The sequence below is a fragment of the Bemisia tabaci genome, chromosome 1, assembly GCF_918797505.1.
Source record: "Bemisia tabaci chromosome 1, PGI_BMITA_v3".
Lineage (NCBI taxonomy): Eukaryota > Metazoa > Arthropoda > Insecta > Hemiptera > Aleyrodidae > Bemisia > Bemisia tabaci.
Window position 1 is genome coordinate 20187738 of NC_092793.1, and position 27705 is coordinate 20215442.

At 42.3% G+C, this 27705-nt stretch overlaps 1 protein-coding gene across 1 annotated transcript in view; it reads right to left on the reverse strand.

Moving 5' to 3' along the window:
* Positions 1-27705, reverse strand: part of Sema2a (Semaphorin 2a) — a 769825-nt gene that overhangs the window by 713082 nt on the left and 29038 nt on the right. Inside the window, exon 4 of the mRNA XM_072297641.1 lies at positions 6703-6727. The gene's annotated coding sequence lies outside the window, so the exon portion shown is untranslated. The remainder of the gene's footprint in view (positions 1-6702; positions 6728-27705) is intronic.

Genomic DNA, 27705 nt, shown 5'->3' on the forward strand with positions numbered 1-27705 from the left:
TTCCAAGATAGGAATACTTTCTTTTCCAACCTACGATTATAAATACACAATTTTACAGTATCGCAGTGAAAACCAATTCAACAAAGAAAATTGCCGTGTTGAACACATTCATAAGTATGGGAACTAAAAAAGTCTTATTAGCCCCACATTTTGAGCAAAATGCAGCAGGCGAAATGTGGTAATGTCACATGAAAATAATACATATAGCTCGTAGCAAAGGACGCACGTTTGAAAGGACCTTTCTGGGCAACGTCTTGGGAACAAGAAAGATGCGTCAGAACATACAGAATCGTTAATAAATACAAACAACCGAAAATAGATGATTCTACAATGCTGCAATGTGAACCTCATGACGTTTCACCTATGCCAAGCAAATTACAATGCTGGCATTGTAGCGGGCGCCGTTGGTAATGTTGGGCCTGTGGGTGACAATGCTACATTGTTGAACTGAGCGGAATCTTAGTCGTCCTCATCATTCATTTCTCTCCGTGAATGTTATTAAGAGTCTGGACTCGAAATCCAAGCAACTTTTTTTCCCAATGAATCGTAGTTTCTTGGTGGAAAATGTAGTCCATTGATGAGGAGCGTGATTCTTAAACTTTTAGACATGGATGGTAAAGTATTGATAAAGAAAAGGAAGCCTGTAGACCCGTATTATTTACTTTGAATGTTCATTACTAGCTATGCGCAGTTGCGCAAACTCCTCGTTGCGGATTCAGTTCTTTATACGGAGAGAACATACGTGTAATTTAGTGTTTTGATTAATTTTAGTTTTCCGTCTACTATAGCTCATTTTGCGAATCGAATTAATGGATTTAATTAAGTGATTATTTATTGGTCCAAATCCGCCCCGTAACATAGATACAAAGTCGATGCACACACCACGCCGATGAAAATGCACTATTCTATTAGAGACAACCTCATTAAATAAGGATTTTGCAAAATGACGGCAGAGCGAAAATTCCGATGAAAAAGCCAAATGCACATTTGGTGCGTATTGTTTCATTTGTTCCATTGCTTACTGCTGTTGATTAACAGAGCCTAGCGAGGAGATTAAATGAAATACAATGCTGCCACGCGCGAATATACCCAACGTAATCGTGCACGCGCGCACGAGGAGCAGTACACAAGCATTATCGTGCTTTGCGATGGATCGATTGATATGTCATTAGAAGGCATGAAAAAAGATCGATCATCGAGGTAAACCTTAATAATTGATTCTTTGCCATGGCTTCAAATGGGGGTGATACCCGAAAGCCAATGATGACGCTCCACCACTGGACTGGAGATTAAAAACGCCGGCGTCGGCAGCTTTAATTTTTCAGAAATCACCTAGATTTTAATTATTTTTTGCGCGGAAAGGTCGCGAAATTGGAAACGGACGCCGTTTTTGAAAGGAGCGATCAAATAATTCATCCGTCGGCTTCCAGCCAATCAACTCCAGCGTGAAACTCGAGTCGCAACGTGTACCTATCCCTTTGTTTTTCCACCTCTCGCTGTGACCCTTTGATGCCCTTTTGTCCCCTCGGCGAAGTTAATTCCGCTCTTAAATCACTATCGCGGACCGATAATCGAGTGGCTTTGCCGGGACCGTCTCCGATTTGAAGCCGCGCTTCGGGTGTTTGCTTCCAATTATTACGTCGTCCCTCTGACGCGAGGGCGTACCTCAATTTCCGCGTGAGCCGTCTTTTACATAGGAAGCCATGCTTTCTGGGGCTCTTGCGGAAACTGACATACGTCCTTACATCATAAGGGCAAAGCTAGGTACCTTCATGAATGAATCGATGGATGTTGAAAAGTGACATGCGACTACACTGAAGTTTTGCGGGATCTCCAACATTACTCATACGATGTGACAAAACGTTTGATCCATACCATGCTCGAATTATTGCCGTCAGTCTGAGAATATGCCATTTGGAATTCTTGATTTTTTTCAGTTCTTGATATTCCCTAATTTTTCCTGATTTTCACGAAAAAATTTCCTGATAGATTCTCGGAAATTCCTCTCATAAACCTATACATTCTCAATGAAATAAAGGATTCTTCTCCAAAATACACGGAAAAAAACCTCGTGCGTGGGACCCGAAGTTTCGGTCATATGGATCTCTGAAGTTTTCGAATTGAGCATCTGGACACTTTAGGTGTGGCTGTCGAGGTTCGGATCACACATCTGAAACTCCAGTTCTTACATCTGAAGTACTTCAGATGTGAAAACCGAAGTTTTTCGGATGTGAGAACCGAAGTTTTTCGGATGTGAAAACCGAAGTACTTCAGATGTGAGAACTGAAGTTTCAGATGTGTGATCCAAACCTCAGCAGCTGGACCTAAAGTGTTCTGATGCTCAATCCGTAAACTTCAGAGATCCATAGGACCGAAACTTCGGGTCCTACGCACGAAGTTTTTTTCTCCGTGTACGATGTGAAAAATCAACGTGTTCATATTCTTTCTGATTCTTCAAAGCCTAGTCAACAAGGGCCACAATTATAAAAATAATTGATCTCGGAGCGGAGAGAGAAGGAATCCCCAGTTTGTAGCACAGATTTTCGTCGGATATTTTTCATTCCCTGATAAATCCGGATTGTTCCCGGTCTTACAAACCATGCCCGAAGACACTTCCACCAATTAGACAAACTTAGTTGAAGTGGTCCTCGACCTTAAACTTTTCGAACCTTGCATTTCCCTTCGCACACTCTGGTTGTCATTATCGATTTATTCATAGAACTGCGCCAAGACTCAAGCGTGTTCCTCGCAGAAAAACTGAGACCGCGTAAGAGACACACTGGATGAGGGTGTGAGCACATCCGTCAGAGGGGGATGAATACTGCGGTCTTGAGTGTTTCTCGTCTTAAACTAGACAACAACGGGGGGGGGGGGGGTGTTATAGAAACGAGGGAAAATCTAGAAGATGCCACTTGAGAGGAAAACGCTTCGGAAGAGAGTAAACACGTTAAGTGGATTTGAAGCTCCCTCCTAACACTGAGTAGACAACACGAGGTAGCGGTAAACTACTATGAATAGAGCACGTAACTAAGTCTTGGATACTTCTTGGGCCAACATTGAAAACTTTCTGTGATTGAGACGAGAACAATTCGATGAGACAATCCTGCTTTTTGGAGCCTCCTATCGCAGTTCTTCACTTTTCTCGCTTTCATTAAATCTACCGTGCCCGAGCCGAGCAACATATGTAGAGCGTAATGTGAATGGGAGAGCTGGCGCCACTTTAAGGCATGTTTCAGGTCCCGCATTCCGAGTCTCCTGTGTGACGCCGGGTCACTTTTTCGATATAAAATCGATTGCCTTCGATACACGGGTACCCGGCCATCCGATGTAAACGAAGAAGACAGGAAATACTACGTATTCCACACCGCCATTTGGATCGAGCACGTATCCAAAAAGTGACCCAAGCTCGGCGCACACCGGGCTCGATACTCGTCGACCAGAACATGTACTCTATGCCGAACAAGGCGAGTATGAGCGTCTTCCATCTTTTTGGTACAAAAAGTATGTGTATGAAATATTTACGGAGGAAAGCGGTACAGTTTTCGAATTTGACTTTATTTTGCAATTAGGAACTACAATGTCTGGCTTATCCGTAAAAAAAACTTGAGTACATACGGAAACTAAGGGTGCATACGTTGTTTCTAACCTGAGCCAGAAATTGTGGTTTCTAATTGTAAAATAGAGTCCGATCGGCACCTAATCGCAGAGCTCTTCGGTTCACAAATGAACAAACCTGAGCAGCGTTCCTTTTGGTTGTAAGGTCTCAAAAAGTTTATGCCGCCAACTATCTCGCGACATAATGACTCGACATGTACTCTTATTAACCTTTCGATTATGGACCGATGTAATAGGACGTATTTATGTCCGAAAGAACTTTAAGAAAATTGATAAAATTTAAGGACAGCTGTGTGTATTGGATGCAGGTGCATAGTAGAACTATGATGAGGAACCATGAAACTATGCAGAATTAAAAGTTCTACTTTTTAATTCATCTCCACAATGGTTCCTTTTCGCGTAAATACGTCTAACTAAAAGCTTTCTTCAAATAGTTGTGTTGTCAGAACCCAAAATTGGCAACAAAAATTATCCCGCGATAGTCAAGTAGTTCCTTCGAGGTATGATAACAGGGTGTCTACAAGATTTTCAGAATGAAATTCCCTGACAATTCCAGGTTTTCCATGACAAAAAATGACAAAATTCCCTGACTTTTTGGGTTTAGCCATACGATGAGCTGGTTAAAAAATATTAAAAAAAAAACTATCCTTAGGAATGACCCCGTAAAGTCATATTCTGAATTACCATGGCGTTGGAAGGAGTTGAGTAATACTTTTGAAAGGAACGAGATCCTAAATACTCAAAATAAAGCTAATTCCAAAATGGTATACTCAGAGCAAAATTCAACTCCAAAATTTAATTTTTAAGCTCTACTACGCTCTCTTTGTGACATATCGCCCCGTATACTTTGGAAAATTCAAACTATAGTTTACCCTGGAGGTTTCATAAATATTGGCATATTACTTAGTGCCCTGAAAATACAAGTCTCTTTTTCTCAAAATATAAAACAAGGGTTGTAAATGTGCCTAACTCAGGCAGATTTTGCTATAATCAAGAGGAAATACGAGTCTCTTCTCGATTTTAGGTAAATTTGCTTGATTCGGGAATTTTTTTTTTTTTTTTTTTTTTTTAAAAAAAAAAAAGTCAATTAATTCAATAGATTCCATTCCTTATATGAACCTATTGTTGGTATTGAATTTGTCTTAGACTCAACAACCAATAGTATTCTACAGGGTGGATGCACCAGTTGTGAACATGTTTATTTAAGAACCAGAAAAATTTCATGCAAAATGCAGTTGACATTAATTAAATATTTCTTTACTCAGTTAAAGAAAAACTAAAATTCCAGCACTTTCATTAAATTTCCTAACTTACTGAAAAAATTGATTAACCGTCATGAGCGGAACTAGGAATTTTTTGTGGGGGGGGGGGGGCACAGAAGGATATATGGCTTGGGCTAAGGGGGGTCTGGAGGGACTCCCCCACCTGCAGAGGGGGGTCCAGGGGGTCTCCCCCGGAAAATTTTTGAAAATTAGAACGTCTTGGGAGCAATTTAAAGCCATTCTCAATGAAAAATTAAATGGAATTAAATATTAAAGATGACAGAAATTTTGCTGACTTGTTTTAAATCTTACTGAGGGTTTTAATTGAATATATTTTAATTTAACTCTCGTGAAAACAATTATTGCGCTAAAATGCGCGAAAAACTACAACCGGATACAGTCAAACTGCATTCCATGTTCCTTACTCGGAGGAAGCTGCTCTCTTTGCAAGTAATTTTCATTTTTCTGACATCTTTGATCGATTACATTGGGATTAAACCCATATTTATTACATTCCATATGCCTTTTACCTCAAAGTTAATTATTAGCTTGGGTCCTTGACATTTTTGGAAGGGGCCGATCAGCATTGTGGGGGGGAGGGGGGCCCTATTTCCGCCCATGTTAACCATCTGCTCAAAACTGGGGCACTCACCTTAGAAAATCTAAATAAAAATGCAAAGTCACTCAAAACACACATTAGCGAACCTAGCGGCCGTGTTGCAAACTGGTTGAACAAAGCAGTTTACATTATCAGCCACGCGAGCGCGCTACTCGGCCAATTCGGCTATGACGAGCAAAAATAGCCGCGGAATGTTCGAATTGCGAAAATTCCCTGACTTTCACCAGTTTTCAATCGAATTCCCTGACTTTTCCCGGTTTTCCAGACAGTGATCAAATTCCCTGATTTTTCCCGGTTTTCCCGGTTTTCCAGACCTGCAGACACCCTGGATAATTCAAAAGAAATTTTTGAACACTCTCCAAGAAACTACCCTCTTGTGAAATTGCAATTTTGCTCATTTTTGCGGCCTTTCAAATCGACTGCATTTTGCAATTTAGAACTATAAATTTTGACTCTACTGGAAAAACACTTATGTGCATATGGAAACTAATGGCATATTGACGGTGAAACTACCAAACCACGTATCTCGGTTTGCGACGTCGCAGACTTCCTGTCATACTTTCTTTTTTAAATGAAAAACTACTTAACGTCCAGTCTTGAAAATTTCTGTGATTTTTCCTCTTCGTGTGGAGAAAATTCTGTGAAAATTTCAAGGAATAATATTGATTTGGTCTACTTCAAAAAAATAAAATGCGAGCGTAGATTTTTAAACACCGCAAACGAGATACGTGGTTTGGTAGTTTCACCGTCGATATACGTTGTTTTTAAACCGGGCTAGAATTTATAGTTCCAAATTGCAAAATGTAGTCCAAATGATCCATGGAAAGCCTTCTTCTGAACGAACGGGACGTGCGAGGCAAGTAATGATGAAAATCTGGTGTGACGTAAGGGACAAGTTAGAAATTGCAAAAACTTGATTTTCGGAATAACGTCATTCACCATTCGTCGACTTTACTCTTCAGACGAGGGAGGCTTCAAAATTTAGTTATGAAATTGCACAGAAAATATTTTGTCTTCTTTCTACTCGATAAGAAAGCAATAAAGCCGAGCTGGATTAATATTCAACTTTAAAAGTAGCTGACACATTTTCAAGAGTTATTAAAGTCGGCATTCCGACGTAAAAAAAAAGACAGCTGACAGAGAGAAAATAATAATTTACATTCCATGGTGGAATAGAGGATATGAAGGTGATAAAAAGTTACGAACCTTATCAGACGTGCGAGCGGTCGATCTGTGAACAAAAAGAAAAAAGAAGGTATTAAAAATTAGGTTCCGGTTAGGAGAGGGATGAAAATGCAAAAAAACATCACAGAATGTCATCGTTTTCAATCCTAATGATTACAGATGTAATTTACGAGAAAATGGATTAGGAATCGCGCCGAGGACTGGACTTTCAGCTCCCTCTGGATTCTTCCATAATTTCCTGCGGGTGGCAAACTTTGACAAAATACTCACCCTGTCAAAGTATTTGAATCTTCTTGGCCACGTTAAGTTTTCGAAAAGATTCCTAGTATACAAAAAATGTAAGCTCTGGGGATCCGGGATTCCGGGTCGCGTTCTGAGAGGAATAGGGGTAGTTAGGAAAACCACTTCATCAACGAATACCGTATTTCTCCGAAAAATCATAGTTTCTTGGGTTCCCGTTGACAGACTTTTCAACATGAACCTGAACAGGCTTCCAAGTCGTCTTGATTTTTGAAACTCCTGTGACTTTCCCTCATTGGCGGATACAGCAAATTGGCAACGTTGCTTTTCTCCATTTAAACCTATGGAAATGTATCGATTCTTAGAGGGGGCAAGTGCTCCGACAAGAATCGATCATTTAACATATCTTTAAATGGAGAAAATCCGGTGTTGCCAAATTGCTGGATCCGCCTCTGCTTTCCCTTGATTTTCCATAGTTTCCGAACACAATATTCCTTCACTTATTCATGACTTTTAAATGATTCCTTGAGTCTACATTCTCATGAAAATGCCTTTCCACAAACAAATTGAAACGCGAAGTCTCTGAAAAGTGATAGATTTGAAAATCTATCACTTGAAAAAGTGAAATTTGAAAAAAAGAGAAATTAGAGACAGAAATTATAATTTACATTGATAGAGTGGGGCGCGGTGGCAGGGCAAATAATTAAATTTATCGGCCATCAGAAAAAAATACAAGGCTTCGCAATGAAATTCCCCGACTTTCGGAAATCAAAACTTGTCAACTTGCGAAGGTTGCTGTGGAAAAGTTTTACCTCGGCGCACAGTGGACCGAGTCGATTAGAGAGGTCGGAAATGACAATTTTTGACCAAAACTGAAAATTTTGATTTTGATTTCGTCACATTTAACATTTCAAGGGGTGCTTTGAGAGGAAAATTTCACGAGGAAACCAATGAGGCCACCCTAAGAACCTCACAATTTTGAATAAACAGAGTTATACGCGTTTAAAGTTTCCAAATTTTGTCCGATCTCTCATATTGACTCGATCCACTGTGCGGCGGCTGCACAGCGGCAACGACGGGTTCCCGATGCGGAAATGCATTCTGAAACACTTTCAGAGAGGAGGGTCAACATCGCGAAAAAAAAGGGATTAAAATTAGAGCTCCAGAGATGGGTCTCGGTTAAATTTCCCAAAATCCCCATCCGAAAAGTGCAAATAGACGAGGCATCGGAGCGTGAGCCAGATTTCCAGGGGCGCGACCGCACGATCAGTACCGCGCGCTGGCGAGGGTTGAAAACGCGGGAAATCAAAGGGTTGAAAAAAAGCGAACTGGGTTAAGTGTCGAGCCCTGCGCTATTCAGACAGCGCCAACCGCGGTATGATGAATGCTGATGAATATCACTTAGTTGCTCTCTGCTCTCGCCCCGAGAGACGCGAGGCGGGCACTCAGCGAAGAAGCCAGACTGCAACGCTAAATAAAAACGTTCGAATCGACTTGGATGCATTCAACGACACAACCGATATACTGCCATGCTAAGGAAAAACGCCGTATAAACCTTCAGGCGTTGCCAAATTTCCTTTGATAAATCACAAATTTCCAGGAAAATTTGTGAATATCTTTCTTCCAATTTTTCAGATAATTGTGTTCGCAATTTCACCTAAAGTTACTGAAAATTTTAAGGACAAATATTTATAGCTTTCCCCAAAAATAAACGTTTTGTCGGAAGAAATTTGGCAACTCTCGAATGTTCACACGGTGTTTTTCCTTAGCACGGCAGTATAATACAATTGTGTGGCGTTTTCTGGATCCACCCTCTTCACTTCTGTCACTTATTAACTGTCGTCACTTAGGAACTGCCGAGGTCCCATCTTGAGCAATTTTTATTTCGAGGTTCAGAACTTCCGATTCAGTGACTAATGAATTGCAACCTTGGTGCGTGATTTTCGTACCGCCTCGTGCGGTGGTTCTAAAAAAATTTCAATTTATCGAAAATCATTAGATCTGATTGGTAAGATTTGTTGACAACGGTGTCGATCAGTGTTAGTGATTGATGAGACAGAACTAGACAGAAAACTAGACAGAACTACTCGGAGAGTTTCGAGCCTTGAAATAAAATTCGCTTCTTAACGCCCAACTCTCCGAGGTTGGTTAGAAAAATAAGACAGGTTTAGCTACTTCAAGGGAATCGTCCACCACGGACCGTAAACTCTCGACAAAAATTTCGGAAAGAAACGACGCTGTAAGTCAAAATAAAATATCAAGAAATTTTTTTTTCAGTGTACAATTTTCGACAATAAACTAATTCTAATATTCTTAAGAACATTGGATCAAACTTCAAATGCATAATTTTTAGTTATACAACGAATTCCATGTAATACTTTTGACAAATCTTTAGAATTTGAGCTTCCCCTATGACAAGGTTGGTAATGCGTGGAGCAGATGAGAACATTCAAAGGTTGGCAACTACCCTCTCTCAACCGCTTCCATACACTGAGAAAAAAAGTTCGGTAAATCCGAACTAGTTTGGTTCATATGGAACCAAGATTTTGTTCGGTACACACGACCGAATTATTTGGTCTGCTCAGCCGAACTTTTCGGTCCACTGAACCGAACTGTAAGAATTTATTATGGTTCGGTTGCACAAACCGAACAATTCGGTTGTGTGTACCGAAGAAAATCGTGGTTCCATATGATCCAAACTAGTTCGGATTTACCGAACTTTTTTTCTCAGTGTATATTCCTAAATTTAGTCGCCGCCCCTGTGATCCTGAAGATCTTCTCTTATAAGGTATACTCCAGTAAACATGTTTATATTTTAACTTATCGAAGGATCTGTTTTTTGCGATTCCAGCGAAGATAATATGTGAAAATTTCAAGGAAAAATAATAAGGTGCGACATTCTTCAAAACCACATATTTTATCGCGAGAATCGCGGCGATATTCGAAAGTACATGCGACGTATTTCCTAAGCACAGGCCAGGCGTTCGCTCTTTACATGCTCGAGAAGGCAGCGGAGGATCTCCTCTTGAAAGGTATACACTCCAGTAAATATGTATATATTTTAACAATCGAAGGATCACTTTTTAGCGATTCCAGCTAAGAAAGTATGTGAAAATTTCAAGGAAAAATAATAAGGTGCGACATTCTGCAAAACCACATATTTTATCGCGGGAATCGCGGCGATATTCGAAAGTACATACGACGTTTTTCCTAAGCGCAGGCCAGGCGTTCGCTCTTTACATGCTCGAGAAGGCAGCGCAGCGTCGCGCCGGAAGGAGCGACAGGCAAAAATGAAAAAATAAAAAATCGCTCCCCCATCCGGAAACGCTACGGCGCGCGGGCGCGGCCCGCCGGGAAAGCCCGCGTACCTGTGTTCTGGGTCTTGTTATACTTTTTATAATTAATTGGCTTTTTAAATTAAAGCTCGCGCGACTCGCTGTGTGGTTGCTTCGACGCGTGTTTTTTTCGGAGCGACCTAAAAAGTAGCTTTGTGCTGAGCCCGACCAGGGTTGCCGGGTTTGAGTTTTGGCGACAGTTTAAATGCGTAAAAGTGCTGATTTTCGGCAAAATCCGGCAAAAATGAGCCAGAATCGCCGGGTTAGGGGAATAAAAGGGGTGTTTGTCCGTGTCCCTCAAGTCTCCCGCCCCCGCTAACTGAGCCACTCATACCAACAGCCCCCCCCCCCCCCCCCACTACCAGCTAAAATAACCTAAGTAATGATATATCCATAATTCCATACAAGTCAATGATTAAGCTCGAAAATAATTGCAGAATTATATCGAATGAATTGCTTAGCAAAAAAAATCGATTGACAATAAGACCCTCTTAAACTATCATACCTTTAGTATTTGCGCATGATTTTGTTTTCACGAACGCGAAGAATGATTTAATCAAATAACAACGGCATATCCCGATATACTGTGATTTTCCTCTGCAGGGCAGAGCGACAAGGCAAGCTAATTTCGATCGCTTATGATCGACCGCTACTCGACCCTCGACATACGCGCGATTTTAACCAGCGCTAAGAGGAACGATTCAATGGGAGAGGTCGGACAAAATTTGAGAACTTTGAAAGCTTACATCTTCGAAAATATGAAACAATATGGACTAAAAGTGTTTCCATTGATTTTATTTTTTTTTTTTTGGGGGGGGGGGGGGGGGTGAAATTTCAGTTCAGAGGCACCTCCTACAATTGAAATTGTGACGAAATAATCATCAACATTTTGTTTGAAAAATTAAGCTCGATCCACTGCGTGGCGGCCAGTTAAATTGTTGGGCCGTCAGGACTTTCATCAATGTCATCGATTGAATGAAAGTAAATGGATACTCGCGAATTTTTAATATACACCTCTGCGGCGTTGATTCCTATCATCGTAGACCAGCATCGTTAATTAACATAAGAGGAAATAATCTGTCTAACCCTCCGTTAGACTTTCCGACTTAGGAAAATGCCAAATGACGAGTAGCAATCTTCATTGGGTAACTCGTTGTTTTCCTCACAAAAAACGTGACAATGTTTCAATGTTACGAAATTCCCTCTTACAATATGCATTTTTACGAGGAAAATCTTGGGAATTTCTAACTGCCAACCCCCCTGATTATTCCTCTCATCTCAGGCAAAAATGAGAACAATTTAGAACAAAAATTGCAACAGTACATAATTGTAAAAAATTGAATTGTTTGGGTCGATTTGGCAACTTTAAAATACAGTTACGTTCCTTTGTCCGAGAAACAACGAAAAGGATGAGGAGGTTCTGGGATTGCCTAACAAACCGCTTGAAGGGACAGGGTTCCTGACATGTGAGGAGGGAAGTGTAAAAAAATTGGCGAAAGTTCCCGAGTGCATTTTATGGTTGGCCCCAAAGGGATCAAACTCAACTATTGAAGATACATTTGTTTAATGGGGGTCTAAGAAAGAAGAGAAAAACTATTACCGAGTTGTTTTTCCCTCGTTATCCTCGATTTGCGCGACGCGGACGGCCGAGAGACAGAGAAACTGAATTGAATAATTTATATAGGATATATTCCTGCGGCTTTGAGCTTGTACGCGCACGCTAACAAGATAACAGCCGCAGTGAAATCGGAGACAGAGGCAAGCGTACACACTGCCTGAGCTACAAAGAATCATTAAAACTTTGGCGACAGTGAAACTTTTCGCGAGTTGTTCATCTTTAAACCCCCGAGGTTGACAGGTCGTCATTTTAAGTTCGTGGTGCCTCCAAGTTTCCGGTTGATTTCCTCTTGCCAAATCAACTCTAAAACAATGTATGAGGAAGGGTGAAGGGATTCCAATCACAAATCGATAGTTAAAGTAGAAAAACACGAGCCTTGGTTTGTGGCGCTGTGAGTTTTCTTGCGATTTTTTTTTACTTTTTCGTGGACAATGGGTCATCACAGTTGAAATCTCAGAATTATATTTTGGCCCCTTCGAGAATTTTCCTGAAAACGTCATTCGAAAAGATCCAAAAATGTTCTTAGAAGAAAGGCACAGGAATTTCATAATTTTTTTCCCCACCCATCAAAATCCCAGACGTCTCCTAACTTTTTCTGGGTACTCATTTTTTTCCTGACAGTCAAACTAAATATTTATTTAAAGTTTTTATAAAGCCCTTGACTTTTTTATTGCTTCCTCCCAACTTTCGAAAGAGACGATTCATTTAAATACCGTTTTAAATACACTGACTTTCAGAGCCAACGTGCATCTCAAGAAATTCCCTAACGTTTATCGGTAGCCGTAAAAATCCCTGACATCCTCAGTTTTCTAGGTCGCCGGAAAACTCGGGTTAGAACGGAAAATTTGCAACACTGCAACAATCAATAAGTGTAATTTTCATATTTTTCTATCGATACTACTGATTTACTACTTCATGCATTTCTGCGTGTTTAAGATGTAGCGATAGATAGGGGTCTGCGAGAAAGAAAAGAAGCAGAAAAAAAGAATGACAAACTTAGCAAGCCAAAATCTTCACTCCGTTAGTTTTCTCAGTAGGTACCCTATCCTGGGGACAACTTCATAGTCTAACCCAAAACGGACGGTGGATGGGGGGGGGGGGGGGGGTATTGTGTGAATAATTTTCGACGAAAAACTGTAAAATATGTGTAAAAAGGTCCGTGTACAAAAAGAAAATAAAACAGTTTTCTCAAGAGGGGAGTGAAGACCATTCTCTGGAAAGTAAGGCTCACTTCATACCCTAGCTCGCCGATGGAGACTCCAGTAGGCGCAAATCGCCAACACTGCGAAACACTGCGCGTTGGAAGCTACGGTACGGAACAATTACAGAAAGACATAATTTGTTTGAATGGCAAGATGCGGCGTCCGTATTATCAGTTCCAAGGGGAGCCCATCCCTCGACACCAACGCGACCAACAGGCTCCCCATAATCCCCCCCCCCCTTCATTCTCCGATGCATAATTTCCGACCGGAGTGCTCTGCCGTCTGCATCCTACTTTCCGTCGATTTTCATTCCTCCTCTGTTGAGCCCGTATTGAGAAACGCGAATTAAAAGTGGCAATTTGTTTGCCTGCACCATTCATCGCCTGCGCCATTTGCAGATGCCTGGTGGAAGTCAACGATTTTCGATTCGGTTCACGAGGCCCAAATAGAAGGAACACGACATACAGATTTCATCTAATGCTCATTTGCTTTATCATCTGGTTTCTGTTCTTTCTCATAGGTGAGGAAGATGATGGATGTACCTGGACGAAATAAAAATCCGAGATTAACTAGTAATTGAACTCCTGATGATCTTTTGATCGGAACCCCCCCCCCCCCCCACCCTTTTTTTTGTTATGATAGAATTGGGCTCCTGGGCTCTTAGATCAGGAAACGGCCCGTCTTTCGCTCCTAGGTTGAGTGCACTTAACCAACAAATACTTTTGGAGCAGTTCTCCTACCGCCACAATCTGCACCAATGACTACAGAGAATCTAATGACACATACATTGTATTCAGATGAGCCAGAAACCGTGTTTTTGTAATGGAAAACGCAGTCAAACTTTATAATTACTTCTCTGATGGATCACACTTTGCGACAACGCACTATCATTTCTGACTTATTTCAGGAACAACTTATTTACCATTAGTTTCCCTAAGGAGGTGTGATTTTAAGGATTAGTAGGAGAGAGTGATTCTTTATTAGCATAGAGGGGAATATAACTGATGAAAATGCGAGCAACGCGATGACTTCAGCTTAACCAGAAATTGGGCTTCATTTTGCAATTAGGAACTATAATTTCTGGCCCATCCAAAGAAACACTTATGTGCATAGGAAAACTAATGGTACATGTGTTGTTTTCAAACTGAGCAAGAATTTACAGTTCCAAATGCAAAATGTAGTCAAATTGATTGCTTGGCGCCCGAGCGTCATTGGTCGGTTTCTCTGTCTGAAATAGTTGAGGCAAATTCTCTTACAGGAAGCTGTGTTTCTCCAGAATGTTAAAAAAGGATGTAACGAAAACTAAGCTGATCCGGCAGCAATTTAAAAAGGCAAATGTTTGATAAACAAAGAACTTGCAAGATATTCGATGGAATATAATGCTGCTCACATTAGAGGAAACAGTAGAGGAAAATAGAGATGCAAATTAGGAACAACAAGTCCGCAAGTTATTGGCAGAATATGCTGAAAGCGTTTGAATTTTGGCAAGCTATCTGCCGCGTTTCGCTAAGGCATTTTGTTCGTTAAAGCGCTTTCAGCTAGTTCAATATATGTCTTCTTGAGACTGGAAACTGTTCATGTATGTAACTAAATAACATCCGTAATAACAGAAATAGTTACATAAATGCGTTTATATTATTACGGAGGATAATCATTAAGCAAGAATTTAAAGTCCTCACGAATAAAAATTTAGACGGTAAAAAAAAAGAGAGCAACGAAATTTTATCATCAACTGCTGATAGGATGAACTAACTATGTTCAGGTACGTATGGATTAAAGTCGTTCCTTGAACAGTTCTTTATTTCGTGACTCCTAGGTCTCGTGCGCGAATATTGGTAATAAAAAAGGTTTAAGGATGGCTTTTGATCAACTCCCAATCATCATGAAAAAAGGATAAGTTTAAGAATTTCCAGTAAAATTCAACAGTATGACTTTGAAACTAGACTCTCTCTCGGAAATGACGATTGCCACTGTAAAAGATAAAAATATACACGGTAGAAAAATGACGAGTAAAATATTGCAAGTTTTTTTAAACTTTAAGGTAGGTCCATAACTAATTTCAGGCTTGTTAAACTCGTAAATTTATCTTCTTTCACCGTTTATACTTTTCGTAAGGGAAACTGATAGTAGGTAATCCCTGCAGGGGATCAATTTTTCGAGTTTATCTGTAGAATTTTACGCAAAATTCGTAAAAATTAAGAAGCTTTTAACACCTCCCTTGAATCATACGGGGTTTCTCTGAAGAAAGCAGCAATGGAAAGAGAATGAACGAGAGAAGCCAAGAATACTACCCCTACACTCGATCATTTTTGAGAATCCCCGACGAAAAAGTTACACAGAGAACGTTGAAGACGACCGGAGGAGTGGAGGATATAATTGATCATGCATTAACCATGGAATCCGGTTATCGAGATTTGATAGCTTACATGCTCGGCGATGATCGCACTCCGAGTACTTCAACGGCGGAAGCTCTCAATATTGACCAATCACTCTTTGAAAGGGGCGATGGCTCAACTTTGCAGCCCATTCAATCAAGAGCGTATTCACTGCCCTATCTGAGTCCTTTTTAGCGCGTTTTCTCTGTTCCGCTACTATTTGTACATGATTTACACCCTATGACCGACTCCTCTGATTCTAATTGTTGGCGTAGGCGTACCTAGAGCGGTTCCCCCGTGTCCAACCCCCCCCCCCCCCCCCCCCCCCCCCGATACGATCCTACGTGGTCTCTGAATATACCAGTACACACCCGGGAGGAATAAAAAAGCCCTCGGCCCCCGTAAAAATCTAGCTACGCTTAAAAATTGTCAATAGTAAGTACACGTCGACTCCCGAAGACTCACCTCGTTTACTTCAGATGAATTACGCTTCTATGAAAAAGAATAGAAAACATATATGAAAAAACCTTGGAAATGAAGAAGATGGTCAATCTTAGGTCTCTTCTTCTTTTAAAAAATAGTCCCCTCAGCAAAACGAGCAACGACCGACCAAGGAAACGGTTTTCTTGGAACAATGGATCCGAGTTTCTTGAGGTGTCTTAAAAAATGTAGTGAATTTAAAATACATATGCGTATATTCATGGTATGGAGCCGATAAGTGAGAAACGCCGTATGAGCCTTCTAACGTTGCCAAATTTCTTCAAATAAAACAAAAATGTAAAGGACACTTGCGTTCATTTTTCTCTCGATTTTTCAGAGAATCCAATTTGCAATTAGATGTACGGTATCTGAAAATCCAAAGGAAAAATATTCATGTGTATATTTCCTCAAGAATAAAATAAATATTTAAGAATTTGGCAACATTTGGATGATCATACGGCGTTTTCCCTTAGCACGGCAGTATGTAAAAGCGTCATTTATGCTTTGCCGTGTGTCTCCAATCAAACAAGACGGCCACGAGCAAAGTTCGAAGCCCGCCATTCGACCAACGCTATTCATTAATAATTAGAAAGAAGAGGGAAACTGGAATTTTATGTTAGTGGCAGGATCACGGTGGGCAAAACAACGCGGACGGAGCAAGCACACACAAGAATGCGAACGAAAAAGATAGATCTACACAAATTGGGCGTCTCTGGCCGATGCGACGCGACGGCCCGCCCCGCGATCAAAGACGATGATTCAACCGCTGAAAAAACTGCTCGTAATGAGCGATACATTTTTTCGAGGAAACCTTGAATAGTTATAAAACTGGATTCCGATAGCCACAGACATCTCAAAGGTGAGTCGTGACCCGCCTTCATTGATTTGGATCAGTTTTCTTCTTGGCTGAGGAGAATATCAGAGGCTCGTTTCAGAGACGAAGAGAGACATTGCTGTCTCGGCAAAGGTTATTATTTCGGTTATTATATCTTTATACATCTTTTAAAACACTGGAAAAAAAGTCTCTTGGATCTGGAGTCCAGACTCTTGAAAACATAGACAAGAAAAAATACACTTGATTCAATCAGACTTTTGGCTTGAATCAAAAGGAAATCTGCCTAAATCTGGAAGCTCAGCTCTTCAATTCAAGAAAAAGTCGGATTGAATCAAGAGTATTTCTTCTTGTCGATGTTTTTTAGGAGTCTGGACTATGCGACTTTTTTTCCAGTGAATATTTTTTTATTGTAAAAAATTGCATATTTCTTCGATAACTACGATTCTTCCAGGGGTAATATTCAATAGCGTTTCCTATCGATCCAAACCATCTCCATTATCCACAGTCCGGCAACATCGCGCATCAAACGAATGCCGGTCCCGCTCAGATCGAACCAGGAGCGCCGAGGATGTTCGCGGCGCGCGGCATACGTACTCCATTTAAATTCGCGAGGGGGACTCCAGCACCCCCTCCCCTCTCCTATGGCGCGGGCCGAATTTGAAGCCTCGCAATATCGAGGCGTATTTTCGACTGCGAACGAGAGGAGGAGGGGGGAAGGGGAGGCCGGGGAGCACCGCCGACATTCTTGGGAGAAAAACCATGGCAACGAGGGATGCGCACGGGCTGCACCGGGCCGGGGCGGATGAAGAAAATGAAAGTGCGATCCGACAGCCCCCCTCCCCCCACTGCGGGAAATCGTGGCGGTGGGGGGGAGGGGGGTATCGAGAGTGAACGGCGGAAGTGCGGTGGAATCACGCTGGAGATATTCGCGACTCGAACATCGGCTTTTCGCCGGGGGAAGAGGGCGAAAAAAAATGCGTCGGGAGTAAGATGAACCCTACCGTTGGTGGGAGTCCGTGCTCCCCAGGGCTCGCGTTGAGGTTGAGATACGCCCTTACGTCGAAGGGACGGCGAGAAGCGGAGTTGAGTGCTCCCGCGCTGCGGAGAAACGCCGCATGAATATTCGGACGTCCCCGAATTTCTCGTGATGAAGTACGAATTTTCCGGGGAACGCGTGGATTTTAAACTTCGGATTTTCCGGAGGATTTTATTCGAGATATATTCCATAATGCATAAAATTGGCACGGAAAAATGTTTGTAACTTTCCTGAGATTTAACCTTTGATCCGGGAAAATTCGGTGACGTTGGTGCGCTCATTCGGTGTTATTTTGGATGTGACGTCACCGGCTCTCAGCTTTCAATTACTTGATTTCTCGACAGACGAGTTGATTAGCTCACATGATGGGTGAAAGCTCGATAAAAAAAAGGACATGAACCTCAATCGCGGTGTTTCAAAATTTACGCTCTAGAGTATGTTTGTTGCCTATATGATACCCACGACAAAATGGAAGGCAGATTTCAAGAGGACGATACTCGCCGACAGATCTGCCGATAGATCTACGCAATCTCTGATGATTCTAGCAAAAAAATAAAAAACACTTCTTCCTAAAACCTCCTGGCTAAAGTACCACAATCGCCAATAATTGAGCGCTAATCTCCATAGGACTTTTCTGCAACGGAGAGAGTTGATCAAGGCTATTGTAAGCAACAACTTGGCGTTTTGAATAAATGTTCAGAACCTCTCATAGCGTATGATTTGGATGAAATTAAAAGAGAATAGGTAATCGAGGTGAGTGTCCATTTCGACGCTTGTTTGGACTTCTCTCTTTTGGGAACTAATGGCGCTTGTGATAAGCTGTTTACCATTTCTGTGACACATTTAAAATAAAGTAAGAGCCGACAAATGCTTTCCGAAGGGTTAAAAATTATCATATTTGACAGCTGAATCGTTAAATTTGAACCAGAAAAGTCCTGGATTCTAAAAAATCACTCTATATTCCAATTTATAATCAACAGCGCCGCTTGTGATACTTTGGCCGGAAGGTGACAACATATTATCTCTAATCGGTCACCAATAGTGGTTCCTTATTGCAGAATACAGTTTCATTCATCCCTCAAAAAACTCTGTTTTCTCTCTCCAAATGACGGCAAAAATCCTGTAACATGCAGTCACCCCTCTGACATAAGGCGGCGTACCTCAATTTCCACGTGAGCCCTGCGCTCCATATAACTCCATGCTTATCATGGTTCACGTACAAATGGAAATACGCCCTTACGTCGGAGGGTTGCCGATATCAAGAGCGGCACGTCGCACAGTGGAACGATTCAATCAAAGAAGTCGGACATGAACTTTTAGACAAAAATTTTACAGTTGTACGTTTACCTCGTCACAATTTTAATTTTAAGGAGTGCTTTCTATAGAAAATGTTACGAAGAAACCAATGAAACTACATTGAAAACATCAACATTTCATATTAATGAAGATATACACTGGAAAAAAAAAACACATTGGATCTAGAGTCCGGACTCTTAAAAACATCGACTAGAAAAAAGACTCTTGATTCAATCGGGTTCTAGCTTAAATCAAGAACTAAGCCTCTTAATTTGAGCGGATTTCCTTTGGATTTAAACAAAAATCTGATTGAAACAAGAGTCCTTTTTCTTGTCAATGTTTTCGAGAGTCTGGACTCTAGATCCAATGTGTTTTTTTTTTCCAGTGTAAAATTTAAAATTTTTTAAATTATGTCCGACCTCTTCCCATCGACACGATCTTCTGTGCGCCGGTCGGAACCTCCGCGAAGACGCGATAAAAGCTTCGATAGGTGGCGGAATTTATCCCGTGGAGTCCATGCGTTCCCGCGGAGCACCGCACCGCACCGTCTGCCATTGAAATACGTCTCTGTTTCAGGGAGCGAGAGCGTGCCAAACTTTCAGGGTAAAACAGAGAATCCCCCGAAAACGGGCGGGGAGTTTGGCGGGTTGCCTGCACTATCTGGGGGGAAGGGGGATGGGCCTCGTCGTTGCGGGCTGCTTCGGCCGATGGCGATGCCTCGTTGAGCGTATTATTTTACCCCACAAATTTCTCCGGTGAGAAACGACGCGACATCGCTGAGTCCGGGCCATCGTATAAATTACGTTTTATGGCCGGTCTCTTTTTCTTTTCACCTAGCATGTGTGCTGGCTGCGCTCTGTGCGACTCGTATTATCTCCCGAGCTCACCGCCGTCGGATGAAAATGTTTCCTTCGTGCACTCGCACCGCACTATTGAAACAAAAATTCAACACGACGCTCGGATTCCAGGACACTATGCTTCGAAAAATACGAAAAGGAAGGATATCGATAAGGATCATTTTTGGGCCGATCGTTTGGCCGTATGTTTAGTTAGTTGTACAGCTCTGAGGGCCCGAAAGGGCGACAACGTGAAAAACGAAAATCACGAGAAAAGTGCCGCTGCCAACCTTAACATTTGAAATCTTAATCAATAGAGCCGACAACGCGTACACAAGCGTTTTTAAGGATTAAGACTTTGAAACTGAGAAAATATATGCGAAATCAAAGTTTTATACGTGCTTATATGATTTTCAATCAGTGTACCTACTCTCGCAGTTTAAATTAGTATCACTGGATAATTCGAGGTCAAAGGTTGGCTGCCCTTTTGGGCCCCAAGAGCTACATGACCTGATCAAACCTAACCTCCAAATTTTCGAGTTTTCCATACTCTCCCTATCTCTCCTCCTCTCCCCTATTCCACACCTCATGCATAGACACAGGGGCCGAATTTTGTCGGTCCTTCCCCCGTACTTAAATATACTTAGGACGGGCCTAGACTGCAGCTAAGTCCGGCTTATAGCTTCTGATTGGCCGACAAAATTAGGCCTTTGGGATCACTCGCACTTAGAACTTATAGAAGATCCATCGAGAGCGTCCCCGACCTCTTTCCCGGGAATTCCCGTTCCCACTACCACTGGCACTCGACTTTCCCGGGAAAAGCTGATCCCTAGACGTGGCAACAAGTCGATCCTCACTCGGGTAGGACTCGAGCCGGAATGACAGTCGCATCCTGATCCTCGGTGACGTCGAAGAAATAAAGTACACTTACACTCAACTTTCTAATAATTAAGAGCAAAGCTGATTAAAAATCCCTCACTCCAGGGCGGCCCGGGGGGATCGGGAGGGGGGAGGGGTGCAAAAGTTTCCTCCGGGGCATCGGGGGTATCGACGAGTGGTAAAGACAGCGAGAGACAGAGCGGGAGGGGAAAGACGTCACCGTTTCAAAAGAAAATCTTGACAAAAGGAACGGGCGGCGACGACGGGACGCCTCGTTGCCAAATCGAGCAAGAATCCCTAGTTTTGGCTGTTTCCGCAGCCGATGAGGAATGGGCCTGTTGCAAACTTTTGCTAGAGCAAAACTAAGAGTTGTTTCCTACAGATAATGGCTCAAAAATCACGATGAGCGCATTGGCAAAGTCTGAAATGCACTAATAACTTCACAATCTGCGTAAGAAATTTGCGATTTTTTGAGCTTCCCGCTTCGAAAACGATACTACGGTACAGGTGAACATTTTGTTAGAGGAGTCGTTCCATTGGCGGCAATACTCATCATGGCCGACGCCAGTCCGCCAAAACACGTGTGATGGGACGAGATAACACCTGAACAGGATTAAACCAGATAACAATCGGCGTGTTTACGTTCATATTTTCCTCGCCCGCCATAATTGACCTTGAGTTCTCCTCGAATTACGCGAGGAACTGCGCAAGCGTCGGCCATGATGAATATTGCCGACGATGGAGCGACTCCTCTAACAAAATGTTCACCTGTGCCGTAGTATCGTTTTTGAATCGGGAAGCTTTAAATAACGCAAATTTCTTACGCAGTTCGTGAATTTATGAGTGCCTTTCAGACTTTGCCGATGCGCTCATCGTGATTTTTGAGGCATTATCTATGGGAAACAACTCTTCATTCTGCTCTAGCAAAAGTTTGCAACAGGCCCATTGGGGAGCGAAAGTAAACTAGACCAAATTAAACTTGCTTGCTAAATATTGAGTATGCCAAAACTCCAAGGGTTTTGAATTCTTAAACCAAAAAGGAGCGATAGCCCTTGCGCATGAGCCTAAATAATCATTTTCAACAACTGAAAAAAAACGACAAAATTCAAAAAAAATGAAAGCAGGATTCATTCAAGGGAAAAAATTCAGCCATCGATTACTATATTGACTGCGAAATTCTTTCCCACAACGAAACATGCTGTTATTTCTTTGTGGTTGAGAATGATTTTTTAAAGCTCATGCGCATAAGCTATCGTCTTTTAACAGGCTAGAAATTCAAAATATGCCACGATTTATTACTAAATCGATGCGATACATCGCAAGCCAGTTCGACCACACCAGAATCGTGGAAAACCCAATTTAAGCAGCACAGTCGCATCAGCCATTGTTAAACATCATCGTTCGAATTATTTTTCACGTGAGAACCGGAGCTTAAATCCTCTTGAAAATTTCGGGGGATTTCTTGACTCGAGACAAATTCCCTGAATTGATTAGAAGAATCAGTGAAACTATTCAACTGTAAAATAATAAATTGTCCGATGAAATTTGGCAATGGCTGATGCAACTTGCTTCCTTTCTGATTAGCACGGCTCGGGTGAAGTACCTCCATACTGCCGTGCTAAGGAAGAACGCCGTATGAACATTCGAGAGCTGCCTTTCCCTTGATAAAACATGTATTTTCGACAACATTCATGCATTTTTTCCCTTAAAATTTTCAGATATTTCAAATTAAATTGCGTACAAAATAGTCAGAAAGTTTTGGAAAATAATATTCACAATTTTCTCAGGAAATTCGATGTTCATCGGAGGAAACTTGGCAACGATCGAAGGCTCATACGGCGTTCTTCCTTATCACGGCAGCATAGGGAGCGTACACGTATGGTCAATGGAGGATCCACTTCGGATTGGTTCAAAACCAGAGCGTATTTTTTTTCAGTAAAATTTTCATCTCAGGCGCGCTCCTGAGCCCTAATTTCTCAAAAGTTCATTTTCGCACTAACAGCTCTCTTCGCTATCACGACATTGAACCCTGGGGCTGGGACGGCCTTGTTTCTAGGCTCGCCCCGACTGCGACCACCCTTCCCTCGGTCGAGACTTCATTCCGCGCAGAGCAACGACGTCAATCCTCTCCGGAAGCTCGATTCGATTCGATTGGGGCAAAGTTCGGGTCCCGATCCCGGTCGGGGGTTTCGGAGTGGGGACGGGGGAGGGGGCCGTAATCGCCCGCGGATTCTCCCGGATAAGAACCTCGTTTGCATAATGTATCTTATTCACACTCGCGCACCGCAACTTGGGGGCATCGCGCCCCAACTTCGCCGCCCCCTCCCACCCCCGGCCTGCATTGTTAACGCCGCTCTCGGAGCTTTTACGAGTCGCCCGATTAATCCGGCTATCAGCGAGCGGTTTCGGCCGCTTTGTTGACTCCCGGTTATTAACCCTCCCCGCCGGCCCTGGGGCCGCCGTTTATTCGGCAAATAAATACGCTCGAGTAAAAACAATACGAGCCCATTCTCGAGCCCCCCTCCCCTTCTTCTATCACCTCCTCTCGGGGCTTACCGCGGACAAAGAGGTGTCTTCGGCCAGGGCCGTGATAGTGGTCGTTTGGCGTGCATGATTATTAGGGAGGGTTTAAGGAGGCCACCGGTGACATAGGATCAGAGACGATTCATGCAAATTGGCAACACTGTTTTTCTCTATTTAAATGTATATTAAACAATCGATCCTGGGTGAAGCAGACTGTCTCACCTAAAACAGATATATTCGATGGATTAAAATGGAGTATTTACAGTGTTGCCAACAAGCAAAAATCGCCACGATACAGAATGAGACCCGCCACAAGATTTCAATAAGTGGCGTGGCGTGTTTCGCGATTATCAATTGATCTGTCATTTAAACCATGGCAAAGGAACGAAAACAAGGCGTTCGCAACAAATACCTCCATAGTCGATTCTTTGTCATAGCTTCGAAGGGGAAATATCGATAATCGATTATTCACACCTCGCCACTGATTCCAATCGGGGGGTTTCCATACTGATAAAAGAGACACAATTCGGAAAAGTTCAAAATAAACTTCGTTTGCGGTCTGCTTGTTCGAATACGGGATTTCGCTTTTCTTGTGATTGTCTAAAATTTAGGAGGGTGGAGGGGGTTTTCGTCCGGTTGAGGCGAAAAACCTAGCCTCCTGGAACGCGCCTAGTTATGGAATTAGTACTTAAACTTTGGACTTTGAAAGACGAGAGCGTCATCCAGAGCCGCGACCGCAGCGCAGCGCAGCGGAGCAACAGAAGGACTAAGTTTCCGTACAAACCCACCCCCACCTCCCTTCTCCTACTTTGAGCAGTTGCGATCACCTGTTAAATATGTCCGGCATCCGAGTTTGAACTTAAAGCTTTCGAGGCCCAGAGAGGGGCGAGCAAATAAACGCTGTTCTCGTTTCTCGTACACTGCCGTGCTAACGAAAAACGTCGTAGGAACGTTATTGTGTAGCCAAATCAGTTCCGATAAAATATGGATTTGATGTAAAACTTGGGGAAATTTTTCTTAGAATTTTATTTGCTTTCAAATCTGGGTACCAGAAAATAAGAAGGAAAACTTCTGTCTAGCGTACTGGAGGGGACTAAGTCAGCGCACTGGGTACAGCCGTAAGATCTCGATGATTAATTTGACAGCTCCTAACGAAAAATGGCAACAAATTCACATGGCTGATAATCCCTCCACTCAAAAAATTAATCAGCAATTGAGATTCTGAAAAACCGAGAGGTGTCCTCTCTGCACCCAACGCTTCACTTTTTACTCGTGATAGAGTGCATTGCGAATAAAATTCTCTGAAAAGTTCAGGGTGCAAAAAAAGCCATTCGACCGAACTTTTCAGGCGATCCGGGATGTTATCCTCACTGACTTAAGCCAAATTTCCTCACTTCTCCCAAACGTTTCAGTTTTTTTTCCCTCTTCACTTTTGAAAATTTGCTCGAGACGTCTACTGATAAGTCGACGAGATCGATAAATCGTCGGATTTCTTTTCTAAAAATGTCGTTCGATGTCGTTTTCAACGGTAGATTTTGTACCTCTGCGCAAGTTTTACCGAAAATTACCGTGGCACCAGTACTTCTCGAAAGCACGGTGATGTTACCGTGTTCACCGTAATACGTATTACTGTACGCACAAAAAGGCTGCCACGAGCATGGCTATGCTACTATGCTGATCAAAAATCTTACCAAAATCCACGATTCTACTACCTATCGTGAAATCCTGTGTGACATTACTACTTTGGTATCCGCGGAAAAACAGTTTGGTTTTTTCTCCGTTAGATCGTCTATCCTAAAATCATTATTTTATATGGATGTAAATAAAGGAATCACAGTGTTGCCAAATGCAAAGAATCACCACTGGTACGGGACGGGCGGGAAAATCGTCGAAGTTCCTGAAGGAGCTCTGTTGACGGAATCGCACGCCCTGACTTCCCGGTTGAAGTTCCCTGAAAGCCTCCTTGATTGAATTTCTCGTCTCAATGCGTCAACTACACGATGAAAATGACGTGGCGGGGGCTTAATTCGTGATGCGAGGATTACGAAAATTCTCAGATGTGTTGATCAACTGATCTGAAGCTCTAATTATTGAGGATTACTACACTCACGCTAATCCTCAACAAATGCATTCGGAGCGTATAAGTTCAAAAAATATTTAGCGTAAATCATTTGGAGCTAAAGGTTGGCTCATCAAATCCGAAAAGTTGAATTTCGGATATTTTGAACCCGCACTGAAAATAAAACTCTCTTGGATCCAGAGTCCGGACTCTTAAAAAAGACAAGAAAAAATACTATTGATTCGATTGGATATTTGCTCGAAACAAAAATAAAGCTGCTCTTAAGAGGTTTGGCTCTCGATTAAGTAAAAATCCGATTAAATCAGGAGTAATTTTTCTCGAAAATTTTTTAAGAGTCTAGACTCTAGATCCAAGATATTTTTTTTCCAGTGCGCCATAGAATTTTCGGGCAGAAATTCCTGCATCCTAGCACCGATATGCCCTCCCCAATCCTTCATATATTTTACGCGCGAGGCGTCTCCACCTCGTATCTTACTACTGATTCTTGTAGCGCACATACTCGACATTGGCTGAGACAGATACGTCAAAATTTCCGAAATTTTTGCTCTGAACGATCGCAATTTGACAATGTCTATTGGAATTGACCGTTCTTTTTTGACGAAATGCATGGAACTTTAGTTTGGGCTCTTATATGCATTTACGGGGACTGGAAATGAAATCGGATCGAAACAAAATTATCCCACGTTGTTTACAATGGTAAAATGCTCATTTTCCCAAACCCTCAGTTCAATACATGACAGGGGAGCGGATTGTTTGCAGGATTATAGGTAGTGAAAATTATCCCCGGTAAATTTTATGAAGAAACCAAAAAGTTCGTTAAAAAGTACTAAAAACCATTTCAAAGGTGAGGACAAGCTAAAGAAAATTCGACAAATCAAAAGCCGGCAGACGAATTGACGTAGCAAGGCGATGCCTGAGGCTGAGTTCAGCCAATCAAGAAAAGTGATTTCCCTCGCCTGGCTACGTCATCCGAGCCCGCCAAAAGTGTCATTTCGAAACGTCCAATTTTTGGCATTTTTAAAACGGGGTTGCTCTGTCATTTAGGGCTTAAAAAAGCAGAAAGAAAAAAAAAACTGAACAAATTCTAAGAAGCTTAGTTACCTCCGTACTTTTAGATAAGGAATTTAAAATATGGGGGCCCTTGTACCCCCTGAGTACTTTCAGAAATTGAATCTAAAAAATGGGCGCCACTGACCTTCATTCGAAAACCACCCTATTTCGCAGTGCCCTACTCGAAAGCTGAAGCCTTGACGCCGCACAGTGGACCGAGTCAATAGGAGAGGTCGGACCAAAGTTGAAAACTTTAAAAGCTTATAACTCCGTTCATACAAAACTTAGACACGGTGTCTAGTTTTTTTTTTTTTTTTTCATTTTAGGAAATCCTGACTTTTCTTGATTTTTGACTGCTAAATCCTGATTTCATAATTTTCCAAGTCCTCATTTTTTGCGGAGAAAAATTAAAATTTCTGCATACGCGTATGCGAAAGCATAAAAAAATCCAATCGGACAGCCGACTTCCCTCAAATCCTGATTTTACGACCGATTATTCCTCAAATCCTGATGAAATCGGGATCCTGATTGACCGCAAATCCTTATTAAATCGGGAAAATCCTGATGCTGGACACCCTGTTAGAGGTTTTAAAAGTGGTTCCATTGGTTTCCTCGTGAAATTTTCGACTAGGGGCACCCTTAAATTTAAAGTGTGACAAATTAAACACAAAAATTTGCAGTTTTAGTTAAAAATGTCACGTCCGACCTCTCTGATTGACTCGATCCACTGTGCGCCGGGCAAGCACCGCGAGGGATGGACCTAGGACAAGATATCTGCGACTGACCCTTCCCGGAGTCGCGGGAGAGCGCCCCTTTAGCCGGGGCGATGAGCTCGGTGGCCGAGCACTCCAACACTCGGTCACGTATGAGCTGAGCAGCAACAAATGATGCACTTAATTAAGGGAGCGGCAGAATCCGTCGGAATAAATCAAAGGGGAGTGACGAGAGTGTGCACTGTTTTGAAAAGCAATTACGCTAACAGGAAGGGCGCCGCACCCTCGTCAAAGGCAAAGGGGGTGTCAAGACGAGAGCCCGTATGGCGCTAAGAGAAAATAAAGAAGGGCCGAGGGGAAAGTGCGAGCCTCCGTCCGGATAACTTTTCAACTTGTTTCAATATGCGCTAACCTGTGGCCTTTGACTTGTCGCCGAGATCTCAGGACTCACCCTCCGCTTTCATCTATGATCTTACGTCACCAAGTGCTCATATCAGAATGGACCAGCAGACAGGCTAAGGAAGCA